General features: G+C 36.3%; 1 protein-coding gene across 6 annotated transcripts in view; it reads left to right on the top strand.

Annotated features, from left to right (window-relative positions):
- The window catches only part of VTI1A (vesicle transport through interaction with t-SNAREs 1A), a 363997-nt gene that overhangs the window by 32524 nt on the left and 312810 nt on the right, over positions 1-18663 (top strand). The gene's annotated exons all lie outside the window — the stretch shown is intronic.

Here is an 18663-nt window from a genome sequence, read left to right as displayed (position 1 = left end):
GTGCCTAGTGAATTCAGTTTAAGAATTTACAATTTTCAACATCTATGGTAAGTGATAGGAACACAAAACGTAAGTATTCTAACCAAACAGTTACATCCAGTATGGATTGTTCTTTGAGCACAATTTGTTTAACTTCAGTGGAACAAAATAATAATGCCATGTGTTTTTGTATGTGGCTTCTGTGTTCTGACTCCTTTTAAATTTCTCATACCTGGGAATTCATTTGCTTTAAGCCTGAAGTTTCTGAAATGCTCCGTTGGCTACATCTTCTCAGGAATGGCCATATGTAGGAAAATATGACATATTCATTGGCAGAAAAAAGCTGATAAATACAGCCTGATGTAGTATTTCAGCAAACATTTCAATAACTTTTTGACATTTTCCTGTAGTCCATATTTACCTTATCAATAGTTATAGTGACATATGATTGTCAACTTTTTATATTAAGACCAAACTAATAAATGAAACATGTTGTGTTTATATCTGATGAAAGCTGACGTTTTGGAAGGGTGTTAAAATATACTGACAGGTCCTGTTCATAAGCTCCTTTGGTATAAATATGCAGATGACATCTTTAGATATTGTTTGTACACATGCCGATAGACAGAAAGCGTTGACAACATGACAAATGTAAATGTCAACCTCACAATTTAACCTTTTGGTGTAGAAAAAAGATGTTAGTTTTAAGTTACATGCATCTTTTAACTTTTTTTCAAAGTTTTTATTATTTTTTAGCCTATTCCCACTCCTGTTTCATGTTCCGCCGAAAGCAGCCTCTGCCATAAGATTTGCTCTTGAGAACTTTTCTCTATAGCGCTCCTGCTGAAACAACAGCAACTGCAAGATGTATTTATTTCTCTAATTCTTTATGTTACTGTCCATGTTCATTTCCTCTCTCTTGAATCATTTCGTAGCATCCTTCTATTCACCTATAAAAAATAGTTTGGGTTGGGGCGCCTGGGTGGCTCAGTCGTTAAGCGCCTGCCTTCGGCTCAGGTCATGATCCCGGGATCCTGGGATCGAGCCCTGCATCGGGCTCCCTGCTCAGCAGGAAGCCTGCTTCTCCCTCTCCCACTCCCCCTGCTTGTGTTCCTGCTCTCACTATCTCTCTCTACCAAATAAATAAAATCTTTAAAAAAAAATTTTGGGGGGGTTAATAAGAGAGCCTGAGGAAAGCATTATAAATCCCCCTCCTTGCCCCATACATACTTTATATTAAAGCATTTCTTACAACACTTGGCTGCACTTATGTCTGTGCTAAGATCTAACAGTTGAGAGTGTCATGTAGCACTTGAAATTTTTTTGGCTTATGGAGGTTCATATGGGACAGCAGTGGAGTGGGCTGGAAAGGCACTGGATATTCTACTTAGGAGGCCTGGGTTTAAATTCTGTCTTGGCCACCGTGCCTTTGAGAGTTTGTGCAGGTCTCCTACCTTTTAGGGTCATCCCCTCCTCATTTGCAAAATGAGACTAATGATACCTGTTCTACCTACCTAAGCATGAAGTAATGCATCATAAAAATGTTTTGGGAAATATATTTTTAGAAAACACATGGAAAAGACATGTCAGGAAATCCTTATTATAGTGTGCCCTTTGGCAGCATATCTTTTTCTTGTTTACTCTCCCTGTTTTTGAAAGAGTAGTCCTATGCTTAGAGGCTATCCAAAACTAGTTTTGGAAATCTGAGTCTTAGACACCTTTAAATCCAAGATAGTAAGATTTTGCATGTAATACTGTCACAGGTGCAAAGAACATACAGGTACCAAAAAAGCAGATAACCCATAATATTTCCCATAACAAGATGTTCAGATTAAAGACTCAGATACCATAGTTTCTGAACCTACACGTAGGCCTTTTTTCTTGACTCCATGGCCAATCCCTAGGCTAGATTGTTTCTGTATTTCCACTCTTCTGTTTACAGCATATCCTTGATTTTGCCATATTAAATCTCTTCTTACTTCAGGGGATTGTTTCTGGGTCTCTTAAAACAGTAAAATATCAGTTAGAGATAATATCACTTTTTTGAGGCATAAAGTGACCTCAGAATAAGGGCGATTGTGTAGGCATATGTATTTTATAAATACTGTGCATCTGGGTTGAGAGACACTGTGATAGAGTTGGCCTTGTAAAAGAGGTGTGGGGTTTCTCCCATGTTGCTTCTTTGAAGAGCATTCAGGGCTTATCATTGCCAATTGGGTCAAATCCAAATTTCACATTCTAGCATTCATTTCACTCCTAATTCTCCCTAATTCCTAAGCTTCATTTCAGAAGCTTAAATTTGCTTCCCATAATCAAATTACCGTATGAGCTGTTGTTGTGTGCAGCTCATTCACTTATTCTCACCTAACTGCCCTTTTATGTGCTGTTTTGTCCACAATTCTCTCCTCCAGCTTCCCACCCTATGGCCTTTGGTACATGACTCAAGAATCATTGCTCCAGCTTGTCTTTCTGACCTGACACAATCTCCTCTACTCCGTGTATCTTTTGTAATGAATTCATCTAAAAGGAAGAAAATGCTTTTTCCATTTAGTTTAACTTAAAAATTGGCCTTCATCTCAAAATTTAACTTGTCTGTAGAAATATTTTGGTAGTAATAGGTCCAATCTTTAATTTTCTGCCTGTGTAGATTGGTTAGGAATAAAGGGTGCTAATCATACAAAGAAATGTTCAAAGAACTATTTGGATGGTGATGTGGTTTATTGGGCCACATTTCAAAATGTTATCATAAATAAACTGAAGGAATACTTTGATATTGTCAGAACACTTATTTCCAATGGAACTCTACACTGTTCTGACTGTTTCATCCACTGTTCCTCCAGCGTCTGCACTATTGGGTCCTAAACCTTATGCTGCCTTATAGTTTGCTTTTTTCCCACATGTCATTAGTCTTGTTGCTCCAACTACATTATATGCTATTTTAGAATAAGAACTGTGATCATGCTGTGTGAAAGTATCTCAGTTCTAAATGAATATCTGTGAGTGAATAGATGAAGTACGTGGTGAAGAAATCAAGTTGGACTGAATGATGAAATGTACATTACAATGTAGAGCGTTTCTAACTGTGGGTAAAATACCTTATTCCTCGTGGTTAAAATATAGGACTTTGCTATCCCGTATCAACCCAGAACCAGACCCAAAGGTGTTAGTTAATAGTGTAATTGTGCCCACTGGTTTCGAAGAAAGATTAAGTTTTTCCTTTAAAATAGTACACTTTCATATTTATATCCCAAACAATCAAATAATGTTTTGCATTTAAAATACAAAACAAAATAATCACAATACAAACTTTAGCCTTATACCCTGAGGAACAGTATTTGCTTTAAAATACTCTGTGGGGTTAGTTTTTCCCGTCTTTCTGAAGTTATGAGAAATTTTCTGAGTTCTTCCTTTGTTTCTGAAAATATATCACTTTCTCACTGATGAGTGTAGAAGGACCTTTCTTTTCACAAATTGGCACCCATAATTTTAAATTCACAGTGTGCAATATCCGATCCCAACTGCCTTTGCCTTCATCCTTGTCCATTTGGGCAGCTGACAGTCATAGTCGGAAGTCAGGATTATGGCTCCTCCTCTTCCAGTATTGAAGACAGTACAGATTAGCAGTAGTTAAGGGCCAGGAGTGCTCAATCAAAGTCTTTGTGGCATTTAAAAACAAAACAAAACAAAACAAAAAACAAAACAGCCAACCACCAGTCAAGGATTCCCCCTGGGAGATTGTGGTCCCACAGACCCAAGTTGGTCCCAAGTGATTCTCATGTAGATCTTTAAAATAAAGCTGTTAGGTTAATGTTTTCCAGACTTTTCACCACCAGGGAAACCAAATTAAGAACATTTATTAAGGAAGTGTTGATTTCCTTACTTTTTTTATTAACAAAGTTAGGGAGATAGAATTTTAAATATGTGAGAGAAGTCAAGGTTTGTTAAATCAGTATGAGAGAACTAAGTTCATATATTCCAGCCCAAAGCAAAAAACAAAAACAAACAATGTTTTAGTTAAGCTGTGTAGTCTTGTACTGATTAAGTATATGATCACTATTAATCTTTCTGAAATATTAAAAAACAACCCATGAGACCTTCAATATTTTTCTGGATATCTGGTAGAGAGAATGGAGAGGAACAGGGCTGAGGGCTAATGGAGAACGTGTCAATGTCTAGACAGAACTATGCATTTCAAGAATGGAGCTAGATAGAGCCTCTTGGAGCACAGTGCTGGGAATATAACTTTCTATCTGCATCCTCTGTAAATTGAAAGAGAAGAGGAAGAAGGGGCTAATGTTTATGTACCAAAAGCTGTGTTAAGGACAATTTTCATTTTATCTTTTCAGAAGCCCTGCAGAGGTAGGTGTTTTGAGATGAGGAGCCACATCCTCAGCCAGAGATAACTGTGGCTTGCCCAAGGTCATTGACCGGCTGAGCAAGAATGAGAAACTAAGATTCTTTGACTCTGTATCCAGTGTTCTTTCCAATATAGTACCGTCTTCCAAATGCTATTCTTGCATCTGTCTGGTTTTTTGGTTTAAAGTCCCATAAGACCCTGGCTTCCTCTCTCTCGTCTTCATTTCTTCTTAGTTTAATATTTGTGGAATTTTATGTTGTAGGGAACCTTGTAACCAATACTCTAGGAATGTCTATGTATTTTAGGTCCCAGGAGCTCAAGAGCTAAGTCTACTGTGAAAGGAAAGAGCTGCTGCGGATCTTAAGGATCAGTAGTCCCAGAACTTACGTGCTAGGCCATAGTATTATATCTTAGATACTAACGAAGATTTTTTTATTTTAATAAAAAAGAAAGATGATAGTAAGTTCCTCAAGGTCATTCTTTAATTTTATTCTTGTGTATAAACCTTGGCCTCTAATCTCAGCGTTCAGTTTCCTCATCTGCACAGTGAAGTGGTTAGACTATCAGTAGTTCCTAAAGTAGACCAGTGGGTGAGAATCACCTAGACGGCTGATTGCTGTGTCCACCCTCCACCCTAGTGTTTCTGATTCAGAAGGTGTTGGTGGGGCCCCACAAGGATCTGGGGATTTGAATTTCTAAATAGTTCCAGGTGGTTGCTGAGAGCCACTGGAGTAGATGATTCCTAGAGTTCCTTCCAGCTCTAAAATTTGTATGACTCAGCCCTGCCAATTTCTGGACTTACTGGAAAATAACTTGTATCGTCCACTTTGAAGATGTACACCTTGAATCTCTGCTTTATTCAATTTTGCTGGGTGCCCTTTCTGGTCATACTGCAAGTTCCTTTTCCTTAGAAATTATCTTTCTTTTCCCTCATTCTTTGTGTACTGCCAAACAGAATGTTTGTTTAACTAATGTTAGTGCAATGCATTTCCAGAACTGCCTTTTGGGGAAATTTAAATGAAAATTTAAAGTATCATTATGAATGCAAACAGTAAATTCTTTCACTAGCTGTAGGCATCTTTACATTGTGATGACTAAAAAAGGTTCTGGTTAATTAGAAGTAATTTGTTAGAAACCTGAATCCTCTTTTTTCCCTCTCAGAATAAAACTCAGTTCCCAGCTGGATGCTTATAAGTACAGGAAATGTAATTGTCAGATGATTAATTGCAAAAGATAGATAATTAGAGTTCATATGATGTGTCAAATATGGGCAACCAAGAGGTTGACTACACGTTGAAAGAAAACAGCTGAAATCTGGGTTGTGGCTGTAGATGGGTGCCTTACCTTTACCACCAGAGCTTGTAGAGTTAGGTAGAAAGAACACTTGCCTGAACCTTGCCTCTTTCATCCTGTTTTGGGCAAATTACTAGATTTGCCTCAATAAAATTACTAGAGAAGAGTTTCCATTACCCAAAATCAGGCTTAGAACATTGAGCTTTTGCTGAACTACCTTTTCTAATCTCAAATAAAAGATTTGGGATTTATAGCTGTTTCTCAGTACCATATAATATATTCTTAACTCTTCTTATTAAATGAAAATTAAATATTTCTATTCCTAGTTGAAATGACTTGTTTTCATTTCCTAATTTTCCATGGCCAAATCTTATATCCTTTGAAATTAGTGTCCCTTGCTCCTGGAAGTTAAGTGTTTTCATCATAAGTCATTGGATTCCAAGATGGCATAGTTTAACCTTCGGAAAAAATTCACTTATGGTGTTTCTTTAAATCACCCATCAAAAAAATTAGTGAGATGAGAAAAAAAAAATCTTACAACCCACCAGTAATTAAATTAACCATCTCCAATCTGACTTACCTGTTGGTTTATTTAGAATCACAGTGAAACTAATAAAAACGGGGTCTATCTCTTGCATTTGTAAATGGGACTTTCTCCATTTTCTAAACTTTATATTTTTACTGAAGAGTTTTTCAGCCCTCAGAAATACTGCTTTGCAAATTTAGCTAATGACCTAAATCCAGCTTGTTTGTTGTATAGGAGTTGTATTAAAATAACTCACTGTATGAGTATTGTCATTAATGATATGCTCATTTTAATAATGGGGCTGCAGATTCTTAGTCTATAGTCCTTGGGGAGATGCTACAATTTTTTTTTAACTAAGTATTGTTCTGGCTCCTTTCCTTGATTGGCCCAGAAATAGCAATCAGCTGGGGAGCAGGATGACATGCCTCTTAGCGATCCCTTTGATCTTTGAGATGAGTATCAACATTGTATGCTTCCTAATGGAAGTGTAATTTAATGAAATCTATTGGGTAAACATACTTCAGATGTTCAAAGGAGGTGACAAAATTTTTGCTGGCAGCCAGGACCTGGCGGCTTTCCAGCTTGCCTCTAGCTGCTATGCATATAGCATTGAGAAAGGCACTTAAAATAGGAACACAAAGTATTATTTTCATTGTGTTTCAACCCCCCTGCCTGCCTCCCCTACCAATTTCTTTCCCTTAATTTTATTTTTGTGATATTTCTGCAAGTGCCCTTTGACATGTAACCTTTCCTAGTATAAAGTGGAATGTGAGATGTGATCTTTTTATATTTTTCTTGGTTTATTTTATGACACCAAGACTGGTACATTGGATGTATGGCACCAAAGTCAAGGGAAGTTGTAGGCATGAGACTTACATAGAACATCCTAGAGGGGAAAAAAGGCGCTCTATAAAAAGTACATATTTCAATACCAATTGATTAAATTAAACTTTCCATTTTGGGAGGAGATGATAGAGCACTTTTGTTTTAGCAATCCTTGAAGAAGTGTGATGGAAATAGCCATAGACAGCACAAGTCAGGGGACCTGACTAATCTCTGCTATGACACTTTCTAGCTGTGTGTTGTAAGGCCAGTGACTTTCTCTGGGTCTCAGTTTCCTTAGCTATAAAATGAAGGAACTGAATTGGGTGGTTTCAAAGGTCATTTTCATCTCTTGAGATTTTGATTCTTTTTAAGAATGATTATCAGCACTGTCCAATAAAAACATTATTGCAGCCACATGTGTAACTTCAAATTCCCTAGTAATCCCATAAAAAAGAAAAGGGGTGAAATTAATTTTAGTAATATATTTTATTTAACCCAATAGATCCAAACAAAATATTATTTCAATATGCAATACATGTTTAAAATTATTAATGAGATTTTTACATTCTGTTTTTTACTAAGTCTTCAAAATCCAGTGCATATTTCAGTTCTGATTATCCCTACTTCAAGTGCTCAGTAATCACACATGGCTGGTGGCTACCATATTGGACAGCAGCTCTAGATGCTACAATGCAACTGTTTCAGACCACATTTCCCAGAAGACAGTTGGTCATGAACATAAAGTTTCTTAAGCCTCCACCTCTTCCACTAGGCCAGGGGTTCTCAACTCTGGCTGCACACACCTGGTGAGCTTTAGAAAATACTGTTATCTGGATCCCCTTGGTCTAGGTGCAGCCAGGGCACAGGGATTTTTTAAAGCTCCCCAAGTGATTCCAATGTTCATTCAAGATTAAGAACTGCTGCCCTGGACATTAGCTCCTAAATACAGCTGTTGTCTTATTCCATAGGCTTCCCACCATCAAGAAAGCTTCTATAACTTCAATCTTCCCTGTACCCCACTCTCTTGGTAATAAGGAATATACAGGATCATTAGATCAGGTCCAAAATGTTGGCACTCAGTATATAATAAACAAACGGACTGATAGACTTTATTTCTTCCATTTAAAAATAGAGATATGGGGGGCGCCTGGGTGGCTCGGTTGGGTAAGCGACTGCCTTCGGCTCAGGTCATGATCCTGGAGTCCCGGGATCGAGTCCCACATTGGGCTCCCTCTTCAGCAGGGAGTCTGCTTCTCCCTCTGACCCTCTTCCCTCTCGTGCTCTCTTATCTCTTATTCTCTCTCTCTCAAATAAATAAATAAAATCTTTTTAAAAAAATAGAGATATGGGGTGCCTGGGTGGCTCAGTCGTTAAGCAGCTGCCTTCGGCTCAGGTCATGATCCCAGGGTCTTGGGATCAAGCCCCGCCATCGGGCTCCCTGCTCGGCGGGAAGCCTGCTTCTCCCTCTCTCACTCCCCCTGCTTGTGTTCCCTCTCTCGCTGCCTGTCTCTCTGTCAAATAAATAAATAAATAAAATCTTAAAAAAAATAGAGGTGTGATACATAACAGAGTGTGGACACTGAAGTGTTTTCAGAACAACAGCAACAACAAAAAATCATATAAAATATAGGAGGACACTCTGACATTTTAAAGAGCCTTTTATAATCTCAGAAATTCTATGCGGTAGGCAATTTCCAGTTCATCGGTACTACTTTTTTGATACAATTTTAGATTTTTCTTTTTTTTTTGGTTAAGAATTTATATCCTTACAGTTCAGCTTTTTTTTAAAAAACAAATTTATTGGGGCGCCTGGGTGGCTCAGTTGGTTAAGCGACTGCCTTCGGCTCAGGTCATGATCCTGGAGTTCCCGGATCGAGTCCCGCATCGGGCTCCCTGCTCGGCAGGGAGTCTGCTTCTCCCTCTGACCCTCCCCCTCTCATGTGCTCTCTCTCTTTCTCATTCTCTCTCTCAAATAAATAAATAAAAAAAAATCTTTAAAAAAAATAAAAAATAAAAACAAATTTATTGAGGTATAATTTGCATATTATAAAAGTTTTCATTGTAAGTATACAATTCAGTGCTTTTTAGGATATTTATACAGTTGTGCAACCATTACCTCAATCTAGTTTCTTAACACTTTACCTAGAGGCTCCCTCATGCCCATTTGTAGTCGTCTCATTCCAACTCCCAATCCCATGCAACCACTGCTCCTTTCTCTATCTATAGCTTTTTTTTTTACCATAATATTTTTGAGGTTCATCTATAGTATTATCAACAGTTTGTTTTATTACTAATATTCTAGTGTATGAATATGTAACACATTTTATTTATCCATTTACCAGTGGATGGACATTAGATTGATTGCAGTTTTTACTATTCTTACTCTGTGCTGTGAAAATCCACATACAAATCGATGTGGACACATATTTTCATTTTTCTTGGGAAACTACCTAGAAGTGGAATTGCTGGATCTTATGGTAAATATATACATTTCAAGAAACTGCCACACTGTTTCTGGAGAGATTTTACCATTTTATTTTCGCACCAACAATGTATGAAGGTTTCAGTTTCTCCACATTCTGGTCAGCAGTTGCTATTTTTCATTGAAGCCATCTAGGGGATATGTAAAAACATCTCATAGTAATTTAATTTGCATTTCCCTAATAACTAACGATGTTAAACATGTCTTTGTGTGCATATTAGACGTTTATATATCTTTGATGAAATGTATTTTCAAATCTTTTGCCCATTTTTTTATTAGGTTGTTTGTCTTCTTATGATTCAGGTGGTTGTGTATTCTAGATGCAAGTGCTTTACAGATATATGGTTTACAAATATTTCCTCCCAGGGTGTGGCTTGCCTTTTCATTATCTTAATGCTGCCTTTTGAAGTACAAAAGTTTTAAATTCTGATAAAATTCCACTATTAGCTTTGTTAATGGATTATGCTTTTGGTATTGTATCTTACAAATCTTTGCCCAACCCAATGATACAAAGATTTTCTTGTAGAAGTTCTATATTTTTAACTATTATATTTAGGTTTATGATTATTCTGATTAATTTTTTGGTATGGTAAGAGATAAAGTATTTCAGGTTTTTTTGTTTGTTTGTTTATATGTATATCCTATTGTTCCAGCATCATTTGTTGGAAAGAATTATCCTTGCCTCATTAAATTCCCTTGGCACTTTTGTAGAAAATCTGATGACCATAATGTAAGGGTTTATGTTTGGAGTCTCAGTTCTGTTTCAGTGATCTGTGTATCTGTCATTATGCCAGTACCACAGCGTTTTGATTACTGTAGCTTTATAGGAAGTTTTGAAATCATATAATGTAAGTCCTCCAACTTTGTTCTTTAAAAAAAAAAAAATCCAGGTTCTTGGCATTTCTATATAACTTCAAGAATCAACCTGTGAATTTCTATGAAAAAGTCTGCTGAGATTTTGATAGGGATTCATTAAATAGATTCAATACAGATCAATATGGGGGAAGTTGCTATCTAAACAATATTGAGTCTTCCAATCCTCTTATTTGTATATTCCTTAATTTCTCAGGAATGTTTTAGCAGTTTTCAGCATACAGGTCTTGTACTTACTTTGTGAAACTTATTTCTAGAAATTTTATTCTTTTTGATGTGAATGAATTTTTTTTCTTAATTTTACTTTTGGTTTGTTCATTGTTCGTATATAGAAATACAGTTGATTTTTGTATATTGATCTTGTATCCTGCAACCTTGCTAAACTCAATAATTAGTTTTCTTTGTCGATTCTTTTAGATTTTCTATATTAAAGATCATGTCATCTGTGAATAAAGACAGTTTTACTTCTTTCCAATATGTGTACCTATAATTAATTAACCTTTTTCCACTGGCTAAAAACTCCAATACAATATTGAATAGAGGTAGTAAGAATGGATTTCCTTGTCTTGTTCCAGTTTTAGGGGAAAAGCATTAAGATTTTCACCATTAGATTGATATTAGCTGCAGCTGTTCTATAAATGTCCTTTATCAGGTAGAAAAATTTCCCTTTAATTCCTTCTTTGCTTTCAGTCTATATCAAAAATGAGTGTTGGATTTTGTCAAATGCTATTTCTTTGTCTACTGAGATAATCATATGGATTTTGTCCTTTATTGTATTCATATGATGTATTACCTTAATTGATTTTTTCTTATATTCTTGGGATAAATTACACTTTGTCATATATTTTTAATGTGTTGCCCGATTTGGCTTACTCATACTATGTTAAGGATTTTTATATCTATGTTTATGAGGGATATTGGTTTACATTTTTTCATACCTTTGCCTGGCTTTGGCATCATTGTGGTACTGGTCTCATAGAATGAGTTGAGAACTGTTTTCCCCTCTGTTTTGTAAATGTCTTTGTGTAGGTTGTTTATTTCTTTAAATGTTTGATGGAATTCATCAGTAAAGCCAATAGGACTGGGCTTTTCTTTGTTGAAAGATCCTTTTACTAATTTAATTTCTTTACTTGTTATAGGCCTGTTCTATTTCTCTTTACTTTTGAATCAGTTTTTATAATTTATGTCTTTCTAACAATTTGTCCACTTTATCTAAATTTCCTAATTTGTTGGCATAAATTATTCATAATATTCCCTTATAATTCTTTTAATTTTTATAGGGTCTGTGACAATGTCTCCTCTTTCATTCCTGATTTTGGTAATTTTATGTTTTCTTTTTTTTTAGCCAGGATAAAAGTTTATTAATTTTTTAGATTTCTTTAAAGAAAAAACCTTTTGGCTTCTTTGTCATTATTTTATCTGTTTTCTATGTCATTGATTTCTGCTTTGATCTTTGTTATTGCCTTTTTTTTCCTACTTTATGTATCATTTGTTCTTTTCTTTCTAGCTTCCTGAAGTAACAGGTTTCTTTTTAAGATTCTTTCTTTTTAAGATAAATATTTAAAGCTCTATATTTCCCTTTGGTGGCTTTTTAAAAAATTTGAACCCGTGGCCATTTTCTGCATTAATTTCTAGACTAATATTGCTAGGCTAAAATAAAATTTGGAAATATGCTTGGGAAGCTAAGAATGAGAGTTTTGTTTTGTTTTTTGGAGGTTTTTTTGTTTGTTTTTTTCCCTAATACTGAGTCAGTTGCTCTTAAGTTCTCAGTAATTTTTTAAGATATATGAAATTCACAGGCTGATCTTTCTAGATGCAGTGAAGAGACCTGAGTGTTCTGCCACAGTGCTTTTGCTTTAAGAAAATTAGCTCATTGGGGTGCCTGGGTGACTCAGTTGGTTCGGCCTCTGACTCTTGATTTCGGCTCAGGTCATGATCTCAGGGTTGTGGGATTGAGCCCCCACATCAGGCTCTGCGCTGGCTGTGGAGTCTGCTTGATACTCTCTCTCTCCCTCTCTCTCTGCTCATGCCTCCCCCCCCCTCTCTCTCTGTTAAAAAAAAAAAAAGAACATTAGCTCAATAATGGGCCACCTACCAGTGGTCTATTTCATTGAAGAGAATAATTTATCAAAGCCTTTTTTTCTGTACCTTAAAAATTTTTTTTCTCAACTTTATTTTGAAAGTTTTCAAGTATAGAGAAAAGTTGGAAGAAGAGTATAATAATCAGGTGCTTTCCTCTTCTTAAATTCAGTAACTGTTAAATACTTCACTTGCTTTCTCTGTCTCTTTCAGAGAGAGATTCCATAATTTGTTTAATCTATGAATATTTCTCAGGAAGAAATCAAGGATAAATTCCCAAGTTTCTAGCTTGTATAATTAGGTCTTTCAACAGATGACGCTATCTACTGAGTTGGGGAAGACTAGTGTAGGACAAGTCATTTCTTGTTTCTTTGTTTGTTTAGTGGGGGAATGATTATAGAATCAGTAATTCACTCTCAGATGTTTTAAATTCGAGATACCTATGAGACATCCCAGTGGGAAAATTAAATAGTCGCTTGAAAATATCATGTTTGAGTTCAGAGGAGAAACTGAGTTAGATCTACTTTGAGCATATAGATAGTATTTAAACTTTAGAAATAGATAAGAATACTTAAGGAGCGAAGAGAGTGATAGAAGAAGATTCTTGACCAAGCTCACAGGAATTATAGCATTTAGAATTCAAATAGAGAATGATTTTAATTGAATTAGGAAAAATGGCTCAGCGGGTGAGGTGGAAGTAAAGCCAGATCATTTCTACAGAAGAGACAATTTAAAGAAAGAGGACATTTCAACCAAATTAAATACTGTTGAGAAGTTGAGTAAAATGAAGACAAAAGAGTGCCCACTAGATTGTCAGCATAACAGTCACTGTGGACCTTGAAAGAACCTGTAGCTTGAGTAGCAGGAACCAAGATTCAGCAAATCCCTTTAAAGCCTGACTTGGTCACTCTCAACCATAATCATTGAAATGTTTGTGTATGAGATCATTAAAGTGAAGTTTTTGCTCTCTTAAGCAAATTCAGTGTAAAGTTCATTTCACTTAAACAGATATTTATTAGCTACCAATTTCATGATAATGCAGATTATGTTCTGATAAAACGACAGTACAGTTTTCTGGTCAATATGATTCTGGCTGTGCCTCTAACAAAGAACTGTTTCAGCTTAGAACCTAAGTTATTATGAATGTTTGGGCAGAGCATTTATATGTGTTCATAACCACTTAGAAATTTTTTTTAAGCAATTATTTACACTTCTTTTATTTCCAACCAGTACAGCTGCCAATTGGACCAACGTTTAAAACAAGTGGCTTTAAAAATTAAAAAAAGAAAAAAACACAACACAGAGCATGTTGGCTATTCTTTCTTCAACAATGGAGGAAGAGGGGTAGTAATAGAAAACATTTGAGTAAATGTGATTGGATTCATTATGGAAAGTGATTTACATTAGAAGCTTTGCCTGGTTTTATGTTCTTACTGACACTAATTAATTGTTTGAACTTGAATGATTTACTTATTTAATCTCTCTGCCTCAGTTTTCATATCTGCAAAGTGGGAATGACAATAGTGTCTACCTTGGGATTGTTGTGAAGAGTGAATTCACACAGGCACACACACACATGCACAGCTGTTAGAATAATGTTTGACACATAGTAATTTCAAAAAATATATTATCTGTTATTTTTTTAAATGCAAATTAGGTTGATTTTTAAATACATTTACTCAATTCCAGAGTAAAGCATAATCTAAATTAGGCCAAAATCCCCAAGAGAAACAACTTCTCTGGCACGAGATTTTCTCAGTTGTAAACCTACAAGTCCTATGTTTGCCCAGTGTGCTAACACCATTTAATTATTGATTTCACAGTAGTTTACCAGAATTGTATTTTCCAGCTCTGGAAAATGATCCAGATGAATATGTAAATAGGTTAAAGTTTATTTCTAATATAGAGTCTCACAGAAACTAGTGCCAGTTTTTTTTTTAAGATTTTAATTTTTTTATTTGTCAGAGAGAGAGAGAGAAAGAAAACACAAAGCAGGAGGAGTGGCAGGCAGAGGGAGAAGCAGGCTCCACGCTGAGCAAGGAGCCCGATGAGGGGCTCAGTCCCAGGACCCTGAGATCATGACCTGAGCTGAAGGCAGACACTTAACCGACTGAGCCACCCAGGCATCCCTAGTGCCAGATTTATACATGGGGAAAAGATAAAAGATATTTGATTATCCTCTCCTAAAATTTGTGATTCTTAAACCAAGAAATCATACCATAATTTTTAGTCATTGTTTGTATTAAATACCATAAAATAATGTAATTGATCACCACTAAGTAATATCCAGTCTGGTTGAGAACATTTGATGTTACTTGGTATGTCCTTCCTCCACTGGATTATGTACTATATATAAATGCTCTCTGTCCAAGCATTCAGAGTAAACTTGAGTTTTAGCTGAAACAGGTCTTTGTCAACAGCACAACTGGATTTATACTGACCAAAGAACTGCTCTTTCTATTTTATTAGACCATAATTTGCATTTTTGTCATCTGTAGGGGGAAGAGGTTAAGTTATTCTTAAAGAGCCTTATAATTCTGAAGTGCTATTATTGGATGATTTATAAAATGTTAATGATACTGATATTTTATTCTATAAGATTGTTTGAGGTCATTTATTTTGCTTGAAAATGGGTACTTTCCCTCTTGATTTACCTGCAGGATCCAAGCACTCATTAAATATCCCCCCCACCACCACAACCACCACCAATGAACACAGTACTTTTATAAAATGCTCTTTTTAGAGAAACATTATAAAATGCGCTGTGACTAGGGGAGCAAAATGACTAATTTACAAATATATTTAAACCAGACAGAAAAGAACAAATAAGGCTTGTGGGATATATTCATCCCAATTGGCTATTTTTGAGTTTATTCACATGGGGCTCAAGTCAAATAAAGATTGAGTAGACCTCTGTTTGCAGTTGGAGTTTTGACCACCACTTCTTTTTCTCATGTGACTTCCAAGGGTTATTATATATTCAGATGAACAATTTTCTTAGCCATGCTATTGCTTCAAGTGGTTGGTGTTCTATTCAGGTAGCCTGTCACTTTAATAAATGTCTTCTTTCCTAAGTGTCCCTACCTGAATTATTCTATTTTCACCACAGGGACTAAAATGTTATCCAGTAGAGTTTTGTCCAAAGAGAATGGGATGGACGTGGTGCTACAATCAATCATTCATCTGCTAGATGTCAGGAAAGGTTTAACATAAATGAAGAAATAATCGACTTTTGGGAAAAGTGGCCTTATCTTGTCTCTGTACTGTATAAATACTCCAACATTTAGAGAAAGGGAGATATTGATTTTAAAAATATGTGTGAAGAAAATTTTGGGTGTGTTATTTTTTATATTGTATTGCTTCCATCTATGATAAATATAACTCTGAAACTTTTTTGCTAAAGTCACACATGACCCCTGTTTCTGAGGTCCCTTTCTGGTTTTTATCATAACTGTGTTCCTTCTAATACATGGCATTTGTTTCACTCCCATCTTCTTTTATTTTTTTTTTAAGATTTTATTTATTTATTTGAGAGAGAGAGTGAGCATGAGCACGGGGAGGGGCAGAGGGAGAGGGAGAACCAGACTCCCCACTGAGCACGGAGCCCAACGCAGGGCTCTAGCCCTGGACCCTGAGATCATGACCTGAGCCAAGTCAGATGCTTAACCAACTGAGCCACTCAGGTGCCCTTACCTCTATTTTCTTGAAACTAATTTCTTTGATACCATACTTGCTTGGTTTCTTCCTGGCTCTTATGTATCTACTTCACTGGATTTTCTTTTCCTGTGTTCCCCTTAATTTTTGGGTTTGCAGGTCACTGTTGTCTTGACTCTTGTCATCTCTGTGTTCTCTCTGGTTAATTTTATATATGCCCATGGCTTCCACTAATGGCTATACATTGATGACTTCAACGTCATGTCTCTAGCCCAGACTTTCAACATTGCACACTGTACCATTTTTTTCAGTTATCGATTGCACATATTCCAGTTTTACAGGTGTTCAAATACAGTGTTCCAGCCTGAACTCATTAAACTTACTGTCTTTCCGTGCTCGCTTCGGCAGCACATATACTAAACTTACCGTCTTTCCTCCAAAATCTGTTTCTCTTCCTGCCTTCATTATACTCGCTAATGCATATGTTGGTTATGCTGGTTAATATACCATCTACTCAGTTACCTACATGAGAAACCTCAGAGATACTTCGTACTTGTTTCTTGGGCCCGACTTCACATCTAATTGTCACTTAAGTCCCATGGATTCTACCTCCACAGTCTCTCTCCCCTCTATCCTCACTGTTGTTCTAGCTGAGTAGTAGCTTTGTACCCAGTGCATCATACTGTGTCTGTGTCCCACCATCACTTGCCATTTCACCCATTCTTGATGTTGGCCTGTCTTCTGTGGAGTATCTGCATTTGTTCCTCTTGGGGCAGCTTTGAACTCTTTTTATTTATTTCTTTTTAATCTAGACTTTAAAGCCTGCCTTTCTCCCTTCCTTCCTCCCTTCCTCCCTCCTTCTCTCCTTCTTCCTCCCTCCCTCCCTTCCTCTCTCCATCTTCCTTCATCCCTCCCTCCCTCCCTCCCTCCCTCCCTCCCTCCCTCCCTCCTTCCCTCCACCTCCCTCCCTCCCTCCCTCCACCTCCCTCCTTCCTCCCTTCCTCTCTCCCTCCCTCCCTCCCTTCCTCTTTCTGTCTTTCTCTCTTTCTGTCTTTCTTTCTTACCAGCTTTTTAGGTGACACTTTTTAGTGCCTATGACTTACAAATGTATTTAAACTAGGGAGAACAGAATAGCTGATGCTTGTGGGATATATTCATCCCAATGGTTGGCTGTATTTTAGCTTATTCATATGAGGCTCAAGTCAAGTGAAGGTTGAGTAGACCTCTGTTTACAGTTAGAATTTTGACCACCACTTTTTTTTTCATGTGACTTCCAAGAGGTGTCATATATTCAGATGGACAATTTTTTTTAGAAATGATGTTACTTCAAGTGGTAGATGTTCTTTTCGGTAGCCTGAATGACACATCTGTGTCCCCTTCATAACTCTTTTGTAAAATTATTTTATTTCATTGTAGCATGAACACTTAACTTGAGATTTATCTTCTTATCAAATTTATAAGTGTATAAATACTATATTCACTATAGGTACAATGCTGTACAACAGATCTCTAAAGCTTCTTCATCTTGTTTAACTGAAATTGTATGCCATTTGATTAGTAACTCCCCATTTTCCCTCCCTCCAGTCCCCGGCAACCACTATACCACTCTTTGATTCTTGTGTTTGACTGTTTTAGATAGCTCATATAAGTGGAAACACGTAGTATTTGTCTTTCTGTGACTGGTTGATCTCACTTAGCTTAGCGTCCTCAAGGTTCATCCATGTTGTCACATAGGGCAGAATTTCCTTCTCTTTTAAGGCTGACTAGTATTCCACTGTATATATGTACCATATTTTCTTTGTCCATTCATCTGTTGATGGGCATTAGGTTGTTTCTGCATCTTGGCTATTGTGAATAGTGCTGCAATGAACATCGGAGTGCTAATACCTCTTCAATCTTCCTGATTTCAGTTATTGTGAATAAATACCCAGAAATGGGATTGCTGAATCATCTGGTAGTTCTATTTCCAGTTTTTTCAAGGAATTTCTGTCTTATTTCCCATAGTGGCTAGACTCTTTTTGCATTCCCACCAATAGTATGTAAGGGTTCCAATTTCTCCATATCCTCTCCAACTTTTGTTGTGTTTTGGGTTTTTTTTGATAATAGTCATTTTGACAGATGTGAGTTGATATCTCATTGTGGTTTTGATTTACATTTCTCTGATGACCTGTGACATTGAGCAATTTTTCATATAGCCTATTTGTATGTCTCCTTTAGAGTAGTGTTTATTCACGTTCTTAGCACATCTTTAAATAAGGGTATTAGGATTTTTTTTTTTATTATTGAGCTTTTGGAGTTCCTTATATATATTTGAGATTAATCCTTTTTCAGATATATGACTTGCAAATATTTTCTCCCATTCCACAGGTTGCCTTTTCACTCTGCTGATTATTTCCTTTGTTAATATCTGAGAAACCATTGCCAAGATCAATGTCATGAAGCTTTCCCCCTCTGTTTTCTTTTTTGTGTGTGTTTGTGATTTCAGATCTTACATTTAAGTCTTCGATCCATTTTGAGTTGATTTTGTGTATGGTATATGATAAAGGACCAATGTTATTATTTTGCTTGTGGACATCCACTTTCCCAGCATCATTT

Source organism: Eumetopias jubatus, unplaced genomic scaffold (genome assembly GCF_037043125.1).
Source record: "Eumetopias jubatus isolate StellerSeaLion01/CBP00866 unplaced genomic scaffold, mEumJub1_p1.0 scaffold_17, whole genome shotgun sequence".
NCBI lineage: Eukaryota > Metazoa > Chordata > Mammalia > Carnivora > Otariidae > Eumetopias > Eumetopias jubatus.
Note: the sequence above shows the minus strand (reverse complement) of the source record. Positions and strands in the feature narration are given on the sequence as shown.